This window comes from Aulostomus chinensis, chromosome 23 (genome assembly GCF_037954235.1).
Source record: "Aulostomus chinensis isolate RoL2024-O1b breed Wild chromosome 23, RoL_Achi_v1.0, whole genome shotgun sequence".
Taxonomy (NCBI): Eukaryota; Metazoa; Chordata; class Actinopteri; order Syngnathiformes; family Aulostomidae; genus Aulostomus; species Aulostomus chinensis.
The window spans coordinates 15,899,725-15,915,359 of NC_141342.1; the positions used below are offsets into that span (position 1 = coordinate 15,899,725).

Sequence of the window (15,635 nt, forward strand, 5' to 3'; positions counted from 1 at the left end):
TCAAATACTGATACTTTTATGACACGGAGTGAATCGCACCAACAGCAACATTTTACTTCCTGAGGAGTTAAAAATAATATCCAAGTTTTAGTTTATATTTCATGTTTTTAAAGCTGTGTGGAAAGGAAACATGCCTGCGTGCCAGAACATAAAACGATACTGGTTCATACTTTTGGGTTCTATAAACACAGAGGAAGGAGAAACTAACTGAAAAGATGTCGTTCGAGATCCGATATTGAATTCAAGCTATCAGTACAAATACTGTGATATTACCGTACCCAGTCAACATGCGTCTCAGTTTAAAAACGAGCAATATGTCTCCCAATGTTGTTGCAGCTTCAATCCACCAATCACGCGTCCTAAAGAAGTCCAACATCTGACCTCTCCTGACTTCTCGCTGTGCAAATTCTTTCTTAAATGACGACTGGTGGGCAGAAAACTTCTGAATACTTCTTAGTACCCGGTATATTTTATTTAATATGTGGTGATTCGAAAAACATCTCTCACTCGTAGTAGCAGAGTAGTAAATAACCACACTTTGACATCCGACCTTTACGGAGGACTAAAGAGTGTTTGGGTTCAGGGTTTCTCACTGTGTGGCGGCGTTCTGGCCACCAGGGTTGGAGGCGTTGTCCGAAGCGTCCCGTGGTGCCCGGCTCATAGGCCTCTGTATCTGCAGCCGCTGACAAGAGGACATTGTGTTCCTTTTTTGTCTTTTTCCTTTTTTTTTTGCTTTAACCAGTCAGCCATGGCTTACATGGTTTGTTGTGGCCCCAAGATCAGAAGGAGGAAGCTGAATAATGTCTTCCTATTCTTTAAGGGGAGGACCATGGTTGGTTGATTATAGAATAGCTTTGACAGACCAGAGGGAACTATGGCTTTTGTCCAATTCCCCACACAAAGAAAGGTAAGTTCAGAGAGAGCTTGGGCTGGCTTTTTTAAGCAGATGCTGGCTGGCTGGCTGGCTGGCCTACTCCTCATCATGCCATCATAAACCTATAATGCTTTCAGGGACTCCCACCTATGCCTGCAGCACAAGCATGAACATTCTCAGTCTTAAAGTGAGTTAAAACAAAACGTATTAGACAACTAATTATTAATTAAACGGTGCAACAAAGGCAGATATAAATCTGTCTAATTAAAATACATTTCCCCTCTATACTCGTTTTATTTACAGTGGAATGTGACTTTTTTTCTAACAGCACTGTGTTCTATTCGTTTCTCTCTCACTCTCTCTGCGTGCACAAATTCGTGCAGCATGTGTGACCAAACACACACACATGCACGCACGCACACACACACACACACACACACACACACACACAAAGCCTCACATCCAGACAGTGTTTGAGAATTAGCATTTCATTCAATGTAACAAGGCCAATATGTTTCCAGAAGCTCCCCGCCACACAGAAACAAGTCTTTTACAAAACAGAGCCTGAGGGTTCGTGGGGTTTGACTCCTGGGACCCCAGCAGCCTCCACGGCCTATTTGTTTAGCAGAGTCTGTTATTCTGTCACAGCATGCCTGTCACAAGTGAAATCATTTAAATGTCCAATCCTGTATTTAAGCAGGCCGTCTCACCAGGAAAAAAAAAAAAAAAATGAGCAGCTTTCAGAATTTATAGGCAGCAGACACATGAAAAGGGTGAGCGGAGCAGCGTAGGACTTGGTGGAGCAGGCGTCCTGTGGGAGCTGATTTAGTGGCAACAATTAGACAACAGTCTTCCATAATGAATATCCTGGGTATTCCTCATTGTAAATTCAAATTCAACACATTAACTTTACTGTGTTTGGAACAAATGATTCATAATACCGTGGAGAAAAAAAAAATCTGTTAATAATCCATACTTTCTTTGAGTCTTCTGTTCAAATCCAACTGATTCACGACTTTCTTAAGGTATAAATATTGTGTTTTTTCATCAGGTTGACTCAAGACCTCGTGAGTTCTTCTAAAGTAGACATTTCAATTCATAAAATAGCTGATTTATTAAATTATAAGTGGTTTGCTATATCTGTGGTCGTCTTGGTCAAAAACGGCCGCCCATAGGAAATCAATCACCCTCGGTACTTCAGCTTAACTTCATTCAAACCGCACATTTCTACAACCGTGGCTGACAAAGTGCCAAACATGTTGCATACAGAAAAATATACAAGCAACAAGTTTAACATTGATTAATGAGTTCACGCAGTCAACAGACACACATCCTGAGATTGCTTGCTGTTTTCCTCGAGTTAACATTTAAGAACGTGTTTGCAGTATCCGTTGTGTGTTTATTCACTGCAGCTACTCACCGTAAATACTAGCCTGGCTACAACGACTGCAATATTCAGACAGGAACCTGATTGAGATAATTGTCTTAATACCATGCTACTATGTGTAAACAGCATTTTCCCACCTTAACCCCAAATAAGGTCATCACATCATCGTCGCGTTACTGATGTAGATTGTATACGTGTATACACCTTCATCGCACTTTCAAGTCCAACCTCAGTTTTTGCAGTATTTACAACACTCAAACTACTTTACATCGCACGTTCCAGGATTACAAACTCGGCCCCAAGTACAGTTTTCTGCATTGTTAGCAAAGACACACTCGAAATGTACCAACAATCCAGAAAGTTTCAGATTCGTGAAGAAGAATTGCGACAAAAAAAACTTCAGGATGTAATTTCAAAGAATGTTTTCAGTCATTAGTTGGACTTTGATCTGTAGGAAGGATGAACTTACCATTTTTTGCAGGTCAGCGCTTCTCACCTTGAACGCGTGAGTGTCTTTTATTTTGTTGTTTGTGTCTTTTATATTGCAATTTGTATGCGTGCTGTGTCTTTGTGCTCAGGATAGAAAAGACTTATCTGCCAATTCCGCTGCACACATCTTCAAATAATTCATATAAAAGTAAGTAGGGTTGTTTTTTTTTGGGGTTCTAACTAAACTACAGGAGCATATTAACAGGAATATGAATCGTGTAAACAACTTACTCATATCACTGTCTGAGGTCAATAGTCAGATTATTGCTGCCCGTGCAAACAGTCGTGGATTCACACCTTAAAAGTGCGCTAAACAAAACATCGCAATGTTTTCGTGTTAATACAAGCGCACTTAAAACAGAACAGTCGAAAATGACCGCCAACAACGAGCGCAGAAGCATTCATGATTCCTACTTTCCTCTCCGAACAAACAGAGATCGCTTAGAAAATTGTTCTCTGTAATATTTCAAGTTCCTTGTAATACTCCAAGCGGGACATAGTGGAGAAGGGGGTACCATGGACCACCAAAAGCAGTTTGATGTCGGTGCGTAATGGACCTGTCAACTCTGATGGATTTTCAACTCTTGTTGTATTTTTTTTTTTTTTTTAAGTCCTCAGTAGAAAACCACAAGGAGATGGGTGTGCGCGTGCGTGCGTGCGTGTGTGTGCGTGCGTGCGTGTGTGTTTAGGTATATGCAGCATACCTTGATCAATAGTAAATTTCTGTCTGCAAATTAGACCAAAATATATAATTGCATGAAGCAAATAGGGGAAATACAATGCAGACTGCTCTTAGGGTGATTTCTCATCAACATAAAAGCTGTTTGGAAAATTATAATCAATGATGCGACACAACCTACCACGTTGATGATAGACTATCATTACAGATTGTTCTTGGTGAGTAATGAGACCCGAGCAAAAACAGATAATACGGTTCAATAATATGTTTAGTGAATTTGTGATGAGGAGGAAATGGTAAAAACTCAGAATATCCTAGAGGCTAAAGCCTTAATTAGAACTTGCCAAGAAAAGCAACAAGAACTCTCAAGTATGTCTGTCAGGAGTGAAGCCGAGGTGGCTCTGGACCCCCTGATGTTTGCTGTAGACTCGCATTAAGATCGATGATTTGTTTATTAGTTTTCCAATCAGAATATAATGGCCTTGAAGCATTAGCTGCTGTAGGGTAAAGCACCCCCCTCCTCCTCCTCCCCCAACCCACCCACTCTCTGCATTCCTTAGCGATTCCTCTGTAAACAAACCAGAAAGAGAATTAAAAGCGAGCGAATCATCCTGCGCCGCGCCACTGTGCAATTCTCCAGAGATAAACATTAAGCAAAAAAGAGGGAATGGCTGTGGTGTTTGGTTTTCTTTTTGTTTCCCTTCCATACGGTCATAAAAGACCCCACCCTCTGAGATTATTATTAGCCAGGATCCCGGGGAATGTCATATTAACAATGAATGTCTGATAGTGAGGGAGATTGTCCTAAGCATGAGCCTGGCAGGGAGCCCTCTTTAACTCTAATTCACGCTGGAATCGGATCGCCCTGCTAAGAACTCATCAGCTTTATTACTCCTCTGCCCAGACACTTTCTTTCTCCACTGTCCACGTGTGTCCTATTGAGCAAAGCAGGACTCCGCCATCTCATTCTTAGCATTACCGCTCCCTTATTTCTCATTTTATATTGTCAAAGCTACTGTTGATCAATTTGTGAGGTAGGGGGTGGTATAAAATAACTTGTCGGTTTTATGTTGCACCACAAAAAAGTGATTAATTCAAAAGCATTGCTATGTTATATTATATGTACAGTATATCTTGTGAAAAATATGACAAATTCAAGGAATTAAGAGTAGGGTTCACAACAAAAGAGAAGCTCTTCAACTGCGTGACATACCTGAAACAACCAGGGAGGAAACTGCATACTGGAGAGTATATATTCAAGTCCTTCCTGGGAAGATCAAGAAAGAATCAAGAGTTAGCGTAGCGCCATCTATCGGTCGGTAAAGGGTATCAAGTTTGACCTAACGGACTTGGAGGCGGAGCTAATATGAGCTGCTACTAGCAAGTCACCCTGTCACATTCATCGCTCCACAGAATTGTGTGGGTTTTTAATAAATTGTAAACCGTTTGCTAGTTTCAGCTCATTCAATTTTTGGTGCTTATCGTTTGCAATGTTCTCTGTTTTTGGACCAGGAAGGTCGCTCTCTAGTCAAATATGCTCGTGATTTAATTCACTGTTAAAAAATGAGAGAGTTATTTTTATCTGTTGTCAACGACGGACCCAAAGAGAAATCCTGACACTATTTCAGGTTTAGCACTAAAGCCGCCGGCACTGAACACGCCAAGTTTGAGGTCGATCAGAGGAAGGTGATCGATGATTTTCTTTTTCAGATAATTCAGGAAAAGAGAGGGATTTATTGTATTAACGAAAAAAAAGGAGAAACATGGTGATTCAATGTCACAAATATAGCGAGTTAAAAAGAGAAAAGTTGGCAATACACATTCAAAAGTTAATGTCTAGAAAATATTATTTAAACTGCAGCCTTTGAACCAATTCGTGCTACATAGTGTAGTGCCAGCTATTGTACAGAGAGTGTAATGTGTTAGATATCAGCTGAGAAACCGCGGCGGTCGAAGACTCGACTTGGGTTCCTCGGATGAATTGGACAGGCTACTTGAAGGAATCGGCATCTTGATAGCAAACTTGATAGAGCAACGGGCCGTGGTGGCTCTGAACATTGGCTTACATCGATAAAATGCAGCGCGCTGTGTGTACAGTATCTATCCAACCAGATGTGAATTCAGTTGAAACCATTAAAATGCTGAGAGAACCCTATAGCATAAATGAAATTGTTGTACATACTCACTGGGCCCTGACCGACAAAATGGAGTGCAAATGTTAAGTACTGCAGGATATAAAGTACAAACACATTATGGGCAGGTATTAGCTTATAAAACACCACAAAGCAGAGAAGAGTGAACAGTCGCTGCACACTTCTGACTCACCCCATTAAAATCAAACAAACACATTTGTTATTTCACGTGGGGGGGGGGGGGCAGAAAAGTTGAAAAATTTCATATCATCATGACATTTAATGTGCTGTGGTCAGTTTATTTTTTGTGTACAGCTCTTATATGTAAACATACTATATATATATATATACATATACACACACACACACTCATATATATATCTGTCAGTCGTGTGCAATGGTGCCCCAGTTATGTGGAATTATGATCCATTTGACGAGCATGTTTGACAACCTTGACGGGATTAAAAACTAAACGACATGACGGCATTTACCTCAAACTTTGCCCCACTCTTAAATCTTGAAGGGGAAACGCTCGCTAATTTGTTACCACTTAGAAGTACTTTTCTTCTTAATGAATTTTTAATATCCTTAATGACAGCAGAAGAATGATGTCATTAGGAGTGTTGGGAGAAAACGCTGACTTGAAGTGTTTTGGAAGCCCATTTTTATAATTATTTCATATAGATTAACGCCCCGTAGTAATGAGCATTTTGAGTATGAGCGAAAGTATGACTTTTATTCATTGAGAGCTCCAAGTTGTTGTTGTTTTGCTTTATTTGCAGTCATCTAAGACTAAACATGATGTTCTCACACAGGGCGACTAAAAGTTTAAGGCGGAGACGCGTTCTCAGAACATCCAGTGTCTTCCAACAACTACTTACTATCCACTAATGCCGTGATCAGGACAGAGCAGTAACGCCATGAAGGCAGAGAATTAAGATTGTGTCCTCCTGGTAATTTACCTACTGGACCTTGTGCGCTGGTGGAGTGTGAATCAATTTGTAAAGGATAGTTAAATTTCTATAACAACCTCCCCCTTCTTCACACTTGACTATCTCGCATCAGCTATTAAAAATGAAAAGGGGGAAAAAAAAAAAAAATCACACGCCGTCTTATGAAGATGATCAAGGGGAAGGCCACTCGCTGGGAATGATAAAACGACTGGCTGCACTTTTCACAACCCCCCCCCCCTCTTTTTTTCCCCTGAATGGACTGACCTCTCTTTCTATGTAGTGTAGGTATGTATGACAAGCACATGCATTAGTCCAAAAGATAAATAAACAAGCGTGGTATATAAAATGAATAAAACAAGAAGAAGGAAGCAGCCTGACTAGGACACTTATATCCTGTGGCGAAATGTTTTATCATATTCAGCAAAGGAAGAGCCTTTATTTTATTGATTTAGAAAAAAAAAAAAAGTCCCAGAGGCACTAAAAGGAACAGGCAATGATTAATGTCCCTCTCAGAAAAAGAAATTATATGGAATAAATTAAACTACTGCCGCAGCAAATTGAAAAATAAGGATGTAAATGAGGTTTGAATACTTAATATCTTATAAAGAAAAATAGTCAATGAGGCCCAAAAATGATGAGGGATTGCCAAAGAAACATAATATTAACTCTAATGACTGAGGCTAGATTCTCTGTACTGTCAAAATTTACCTGTCACATCTGATTTTCCAGCACAGATGTGAAAAATGAGGGATAGATTTTGAAGCAAGCGGAGAAACCTTACAGGAACATATGAAAGCGGTATTATGTCTTTAGACTTTATTATATTACACTGCTGCATCTGCTGTAATGCCAACAAATGCTTCATTGTAATCACACATCAGCCGATTATAGCATGCAGGTTAGTACGTGCATGATTGGAGGGCATTATGTTCATATAAGGAGTTGGTGTTTATCACAGACTTCATCTCCAGGCTCCATCAAACCTAAGAGCACGTCTTTATGTTAATGCAAATGATCTGCGCTTGATTTATCCGGTATTATGACATTTATTTTTCTCCGACTGGGGAAAAAGGTCAAGCTGCTGAAAGACAGCTCCTGTGATATTTGTCATTTTGACTCTTCTGTTTGCTCTCAATTACATTCACAGCTGAGATCAGTCATTCCTTCAGTTCGCGTTCGAAAACCGGGCTGCGCGGTGCCAGTCGAATGAGAGCCAAAAGCAAAAAAAAAAAAAAAAAAAAAAAAGGAGGTTCATGCTATCTGTCGATGTCGTCGTAGCATTGGCCCCCGGTCCTGCCCATCTATCAGAGGTGGGGTAAAGATGAGAGAGTGAAACAGGGCCTGGGGAGTGGCAGTTGGTTGCTTGCATTGCACCCCTTAACTTCAGATGGATAGCAGAGGGGTGCTCCACATTAAACACTGTTCCCTCAGTCGGAACCTTTAATTATAACTCCTCAGTATCACTTACAGCAGCCCAGCGCAGATGTTAAAAACCTTCCGCGGCTTGGTTACCCCACCTTACTTAATCTCAAGGAGAGAGCGAGGGGTGGAGTTGGGAGGGTGGTGGGGGGGTGAAGATACAGATGGCAAATCAAGAGAGCAAGGATATGCTTGATCTCTGAGTGGGTGGTAAATGTGTGTGTATCTGTGTGTGTGTACATGTGTGATCATTTTTTTGTTGTTGCATATTTTGCAGTGAAATCGTGTCAGAAGTTGCAATAAAAAGTAGTACCAGTGGGTGGGTTGGGGGGGGGGGGGCACCTGTATTGTAAAGCTGCAACTCAGGGAGGAGCAAGGCTCAGTCGGGACAGGGCGCTGTAAATCAAACGCTCACCGCTAGCGTCTTTGTTTACATATCACACTCTTTACTCTAGTCTGAAAGGTGTTCAGCGGACCCTCGCCTCACCCTGCTTCTGTGTACGCCTCATAAAACTAAAGAAGGTGCAGTTTGCCGCTTCAACAGTGTGTTTGCGCCGTCAATGTCAGCGTGGTACGCGTACAGAAACATCCCGGGGACGGTAATATCTCACCATCCAAGCAAGCAAACAAGCAAACAAACAAACAAACAAACAAAAAGTAATAATAATTGTACAGCAGATTGATGAATCTGCTGCTAAAGCTCCTCTTTAAATTTTACCAAAAAGAAGACCGGGGGAAAGGGAAAAAAAAAAAAAAAAAAAAAAAAAAAAGATTAACCGCTTCACATTTTATTTAGAGAGGTTAATATACGCTATTCCTCTTTATCGACCTTTCGCGTGTGTATACAAACACACTCATTAAAAAAAGATACTACACGAATTACTTCCAACAGTCACCTGCATTAAACCAAGCGGGAGCAGACAGCAGTCGTACACCCTACCTTTGCACTCAGATCACTGTGTTTGCATTACCTCAATGGGGAACCATTTAAATGTTCTTACTGGGGTGCAAATTACCACTCCAAGCTGCGAAGAGCACGAAAACACAACTCGGAATTTGTTGCTTCGGCCGTCCACTCATCAAACCCTACACCTGCCTTTGCCTTTACGATGGGCATCCTAATTTCCAAAAGCGATAAATTACATCTGTTTAATCTTGTAAAATATTACACGCTGCTGTCACCTTCAAGGTTACAATCACAAAAAAAAAAAAAAAACCCAAACAACTTTGCAATATATTCCTTTAACAACAACCAACCTAAAACACTTTTAAAGGTTTTACTTAATTGCACATTCGCACTTAATTGTATTTACACTAGCAATGTGGAGTTATATTGGATCGGTATCGAGGTCATAAAACCTGGTTGTTAACTTAGATTTCTCGACATGTTACTCATGGCTCTCTCATCCAGCTGATTTTATTATGCGGGATCTAATTAATCGACCTCTCTCGTGCTCTTTTGTTGTCACGGGTCGTGTGTAAAACACTGTCTGTTGAGGTGATTTTATATGGGCCAGAGAGTATTTGTGTCAATGTCAAGTCAGACCTGGATACAAGGTGCCACCTTCTAAAAGTGTGATATCCTGACATGGAATCCATTTGCCTGAATCTATAAGCCTTGCCTGAGTGACTATGTATTGTGTGAACAGATAACTCGTTCTCCCTCGCCTCACCTCGCCTTGCCCCCCCCCCCCTTCTCTTCACTATACAAACATTCATTGCAGTTGCTGCATGCATGGTACCTGAGCAAACACACCAACAATATGTTACAACAACTACATTTCAGTTTTGTCATGTTACCGCCGAGATACAGATGAAGTGTCAAAAACGCTTCCCGGTTGTTTTCAGGGTTTTGCTTGGGTTTTTTTGCGTGAGTTTTCTTATTTTTGGCTCACATCAAAGTAGCGCATTATCACTACATTCACACCTTCTGTTGAGGTGCTCAAACGATCAAGAGTCATAACAAGGGCCCCCGCCCCTTACAAAAAAAAACAACAACTCAACCAGGTTAACGCCACTTAAATGGCTGATACCGACTACAGCCAAATATCACACTATTTTTGTAGGGACGACTCTTCGGGTTAGGCTTTCCCAAATATCAACACTGTCAGATTTTTGATAAACAGCCATCAGTAATATGAATATAATGATAAAATCAGGATCACAATATAACACGATCCAGCACCGATAATGAGCGCCAGTCTCATTGTACTGTACAATGCATGAATTGACAGTTGTTTTTCCTGCAGAACAACTACTTGTTGCGTCTTGTGGAGCCAAAATCTGTATGTTAGAACCGAATAATTCTGCATGTTTAAGTCAATTTTACCTCCCATTTACACAGCAAAGCTAACTAAAAACAAACTAAAATATTGAAATGAATAATACGGACATATATATATATATAATAACACGCACCCAAATTTTTCATACTTCCTGTTAACAACTGAAACCGTCCCAACTAACGGAATCACATGTTAAAATACACATCATTTAGGAGACAAATTAATTGACGGATATATTCATGTGGTACTGCTGTACGCTACAGATGTGCCTCCGATGCACAGCACTGGAATAGAAAACTTAACTTAACAGACCTATGCATTAAACATATTGTAACATTCATCACTGTCATGGGGAGAGTTTGTATAAATTTAAATGCACTGGAGCGTTGAGAGCATTTTTTTTTCTTCTCCTCCTTTTTCCTTTGTCTATGTGTGGGAGTCACCCGCCAATTTATTAGGAACACCGAGATAAAACAAATGCAAGTACAACGAAACACTCCAGGTCGTCCCTCCCTTCATGAGGATTATACACTTCGGGATTAAACATGAAAACTTCAATAATATAATGTTCCTTTTGGGTTTATTGTGGATTAAATTTTAAATTAGGTTAAATCATGGGGGCTGGGATACTTTGTCTCAATGTATTATGGGGTCAGTTCAATAATAATAATAATAAAAAAGAATTGCATTGAGATTTAGGAGGAGTAGCTTGCTCAACGATGTAGCCTAGTTTAAAACCAATCATGGCCCCGCAAGTGCAGAATGTACCGGGAACCAAGACATGGCTGTGTAAGTGCCTTGACAGTTTTAACATTAAAATAAATTGCCTAACCTTTCCAACATCCAGTGACAAAAACGGGAAAAATGAAAGATAATGGGTTATTATTCACTGAGGGATCCTATACATAATAATGATATCATCAATAATGGTGCACTGGGACTCGTGTGCCAGGGCTCCTGTGGCTTTCAAAGAGAAGAAGGAAAAAAAAAAGAGAAATTAATGGAGTTACTTATTTTGAATCCTCAGTCCCATCTTTAGCAAGAAAACATCAGGAGAATTTGTAACATGTTATCATTCTTTAAGGTGTGTTTCCAACCTTCAGCCATGACTCAATTTGTCAAATAACACAAGCAGAACCGCACAAGAGAGCCACACAAGTACGTGGCAGTAAGAGGGCAATAGACTTACAAAGTATTGCAGTACTCGCCTGACAAATGCAATAAACAGCATTATCCTTCAGAGGTGATGCTGGTGGTGGCGGTTAGGCTCCACGGCCCTGTGCCCACCTCCCCCTCACTGTGAGGGGTTAGGGATATGCAACATTTGGGAGAGTTGAGGAGCAGCGAGGGTAGCGGTGAGGTGGAAGTGAGGGGGGGGCGGGTGTTATGGGTCGGGGCGGTGGCGGTGATGGTGGTGGGGGGGAGTAGGAGTTACTGGTAGACCGAGACTGGCACCGACATGTGGGGAGGTGTGTGTGAGGCAATCTACAGAACAAATGAGGGCACTATCGCCTGTCATATTTCACATTTTCTTCATTCTAAATAAGACAAAGACCATGTGAGTCAGGTGAGCAGAAAGCTCTTAGGAGACATAAACAGCTGGAGAATGCTGCACCTCCACTGCACTGTGACCCACGCTGCAATAAATCAGTATGAAAGTGATTATGATGAGGCAAAGTGATCAAGCAAAGGAAATATCTGGGCTTTAGCATATAACTCAGTGAGGTGAGATGAGTTTTATAGCCTCTGCTCTCACACAGCCATACCTTGCATGTCCTGGGCAATTTGCTTCTCCTATTGCATGTCCCGTCTTTACTCGGGGAAGGTTCGGTAATGTGACCGTCGCATGTTTGAGAGCTCGCTAATGCTGTTTGAATACTTGAAGACAATAAAAAATTCATTTATTTACAAGCGCCGGATACCTTCCAACGCAAACTTGTCTAATTCATGCAGCATATAAAGCCGTTGTTGTTGTTGTTTTTTTAATGAAATGTTTGTTCGTTTCATACATAATTTGAATCAAACTGGACAAAAACTAAACTCAGGCCTCATCATCAGGTTCCACATTGGCCACGAAATAAATAGTTCATTCCTCCTCTCTCTTTTTTTGATTCATGAGTTTGCCTGTAAGGGAAAAAGATCAAGAAATTCCAAACAGATGCTCTGTTTTGCAGGGTGCAAATATTTTTTTGAGACTATTTTGAGAGTGGAATAGATAAACATAGAAAGCGTCTGTGGTGTCCCACATACATACAAACCCCCATGCATACAAACATACGGAAGTACAATCTGTAGTTCCACTGCACTGTCAGAGCAATGCATCACCCGGCTGACTTTTGCAGCATCTGAGCAGGGAGATAATTTTTTTTGGGGGGGGGGGGGGGTCACACAAAACACGGCCAGTGTTTGAGTGTAATTAGGAGACGGCTCCGACAACCGTAAATGCTGTTTCTATTTCTTTATTTAACTCAACAAATTCTTCTTTGCTGCCCTAAAATCAAGACCTGAACCTACCCAGGAAGTCGTGCCATGCTTTAACAGGAAAGGCAAAAATATTGAATTTGTCAATATCACAGGGAAAACTCATATTGACATTGTTACTCTCTTTTGCATTGAAAAAAAATATCAAAGAGGTAAAAAAAACAAACAACCTTATTTGCTGGAATCTATCTAAAACAAAGATGTTTTCTTAATTGTTTTTTCAAGCGGGATATGATGTGCGGGCAGGATATTTAATTTACAACAGAATAACAAATATCCCTGCATTTTTAAAATTGCATGAAGCCATCATGAGATTTGCAATTAACTGATATATAACAGTATTTCGAAAGTACTGGCAACATGCGGGGTGATTTAACGACTTACATCGGATAAATCCAGCCGATAAAAAAGTGAGGTACGGGATCAACTGTGTATTTTGGAGGGGCAACTGGCAAAAGACATCATTAAACGAGGTTCTCTTCTTGTTCGGTCTCAAAAAAAAAAAAAAAAAAGGGTTAAACCTGAGAAAGGTCATACAGCAGCAGTTCAGACCCACAAAGGTTAGCATTCAGTGGTGAATATTTTTTTGACACGTTGCTATTGGATCAGTACTTGTTATCGGCCCAAAAAACAAGTCCAGGTTTGACCATCTGTACCGTGGAAGGAGAAATGGTATCGTAACATCTCTACCCTGGATGCCACTCGTATTTCTCCAGAACAGAATCTTGGCTTTTTCCTTCAGGCAATCACTCAGTCACTCAGTGTCGCGGCTCTCTGTGCTGCTGAGTCTATATAGTGATGATCTAGCAATGATAACTGGATCAATACCTCCAGCCATGTGGACAGCCGGCTGGGAGCTGCATCACTACTCTCACAGGCGACCAAGTTGCAAACACTTCATCCCCACACCCAGCCCCCCCACCTCCTTCAACACCCCCCACCACCCACCCACCCCACCCCCAGCAGAGCCTGTGAGCTCGTCCACACTTCATCTTATAATTTGATCAAGAAAAGTGTCACATTAAGCAGATCTTACGCTCGTAAATGAGAAATATGTGGATTTTATGAACTGTAAATGAGTGCCCCTTCATGGATGGTTATTTTAGTGTCAAAATATATTAAATACATAGGAAGGAGAGGCTGTTACCTGATCATGGATTCTATAGAGTCAGCACTGCTCTCTAGTTGGTTGTTTATCTTATTAGAGTTGGAAAAAAAATCTTTGTCCTCATGACAATACGTTTAGTGAAAAAAGGGGGGACACACATTTTAAACCCCCCCCAAAAAAAGAAAGATAAAAACGTGACCTCTTATACGTGTTTCCAGGGACTGAACGTGATCCAGGAGTGTGGGTAAAACCAATGAGATGTTACTTGTTCTGGAATGAAATTGGTTAATACAAAGGCATGTCGGTAATAACAATGTCCTTTCTCCGGTGACAAAGACAAAGTGCCTGCGTTTGGAGCGTACAAGCGCAAGAGACAAGTGATGGCTGAAGGTAGGCTTTGGGAGAGCATTTGAATTTCATGTCCAAGAAGAGGCAGCCCATCATTAAAAAAGCCTAATTTCTGTGTCAGGTAGAGTTACAGGTAATCGATCATCTTGTCACACCGATTTATTTTTTTTCCTTCTTCTTCTTCTTCTTCTTCTTCTTCTTCTTCTTCTTCCCTGTTCAAAGTGAATTCTATTTCTTTTCAATTAAACTTGTTGCAGGGAAAAAAAAAGAACATTTCTGCGTTGATTACGGCTGCGTCTTGCCGCTTTAGCTCATTTTCTACTTTTTGGAGAAAAGAAGCCAGAAGGATCGGCGCTTCCATGCAGGTCCGATGCGAACAAAAGAACTCTTTTGAGGTCGGTTTTAATGTGTGTGCATAGTCTTGAATGATCTATCAAACTCGCACTTGATCGACTGAAGATGCTACCGTTGGTTTAGAGTTTCCTGTACTTCCATGTCACAGCGTGGGTTTTTTCAATTTGCGGTGTGTGTTTGGCGCATAAAATTAGTTTAGAACAGGAGGAAACGTCGTCTTAGTCAACTGGTTCAGTTCTGCTCCTTGGAGTTCAAGGTACATAAAGTGTACATACATGTGTATAAATTTCCACTTTATTAACCCACTGCTGGATGCTTCAGGTACATCGCGGAGCTTTCCTGCACTGTGACAGCTTCACTCCTATCCTTCCACCGCGACACTGTGATACGTCTGCATAAAAGCCATTTAATGGTACATTTCTAAATGTTAACGCTTGTCAGCTTCAGTTTCTTTTTAAGACCCTTTTGCTCACCTGGGGGGAAAATACCCGTGTGCTTTTTCCGGTGAGAATTCCTCCGTCCCTGACAGACAATGACAGAAATGTTTGCGGCCTCTAGCAAGTGAGATTCCACAGGGGAGCAAAGACTCTTAGGTCTAATTTATTTATGTGGCTAATCTTCAGTGGGTGGAGCGGCCAAGCTCAGAGGTGTACCGTTTTTACGGTGCGGGGTGGGAATGGTGTGTGTGTGTGGGGGGGGGGGGGGGGGGGGGGCATCAGAAGATTCAGTGACCTTGCTGAGACATCACCGTAAACACGTGATTTGTTTGAACTGGCGAAGCAGATCTTTGGCTGCAAAACAAACAAATGAAACAAAAAAACTTCACGTTGCATCGAGTCGATATCATTTAACGATGAAACCAAATATCTTTTTTAATAGTTCATCAAAATAATGAAACATTTCGATTATTTCTGTCTTCCTGTCCAGCGTTTAAGGTGGTATTAGAGAGCTGCACGGGTCTCCCGTGAGGATCCGGTGTCAAGAGCCCAGATTGCATTCATCCTCCGCCAACAGCATTTACTTGGACAGAGGTGCTATGGCAGCAGAAAAAAGACTGGAGGAGATGGAGCCTTGATTAGCAGCAGCCTTCCCAGCATGCTCTACTATGACAAATGACTGACTTCGA

The 15,635-nt window shown here is 41.1% G+C and overlaps 1 long non-coding RNA gene across 1 annotated transcript in view; it reads right to left on the reverse strand.

The window, feature by feature from the left end:
- Positions 1-354: 354 nt before the first annotated feature.
- LOC147239771 (uncharacterized) overlaps positions 355-15,635 on the reverse strand; it is a 35,973-nt gene continuing 20,692 nt past the window's right edge. The window contains exons 2-3 of the long non-coding RNA XR_015111547.1: positions 4,643-4,696; positions 355-1,694 (exon numbers count right to left, since the gene is read on the reverse strand). This is a non-coding gene — a long non-coding RNA (uncharacterized LOC147239771). The remainder of the gene's footprint in view (positions 1,695-4,642; positions 4,697-15,635) is intronic.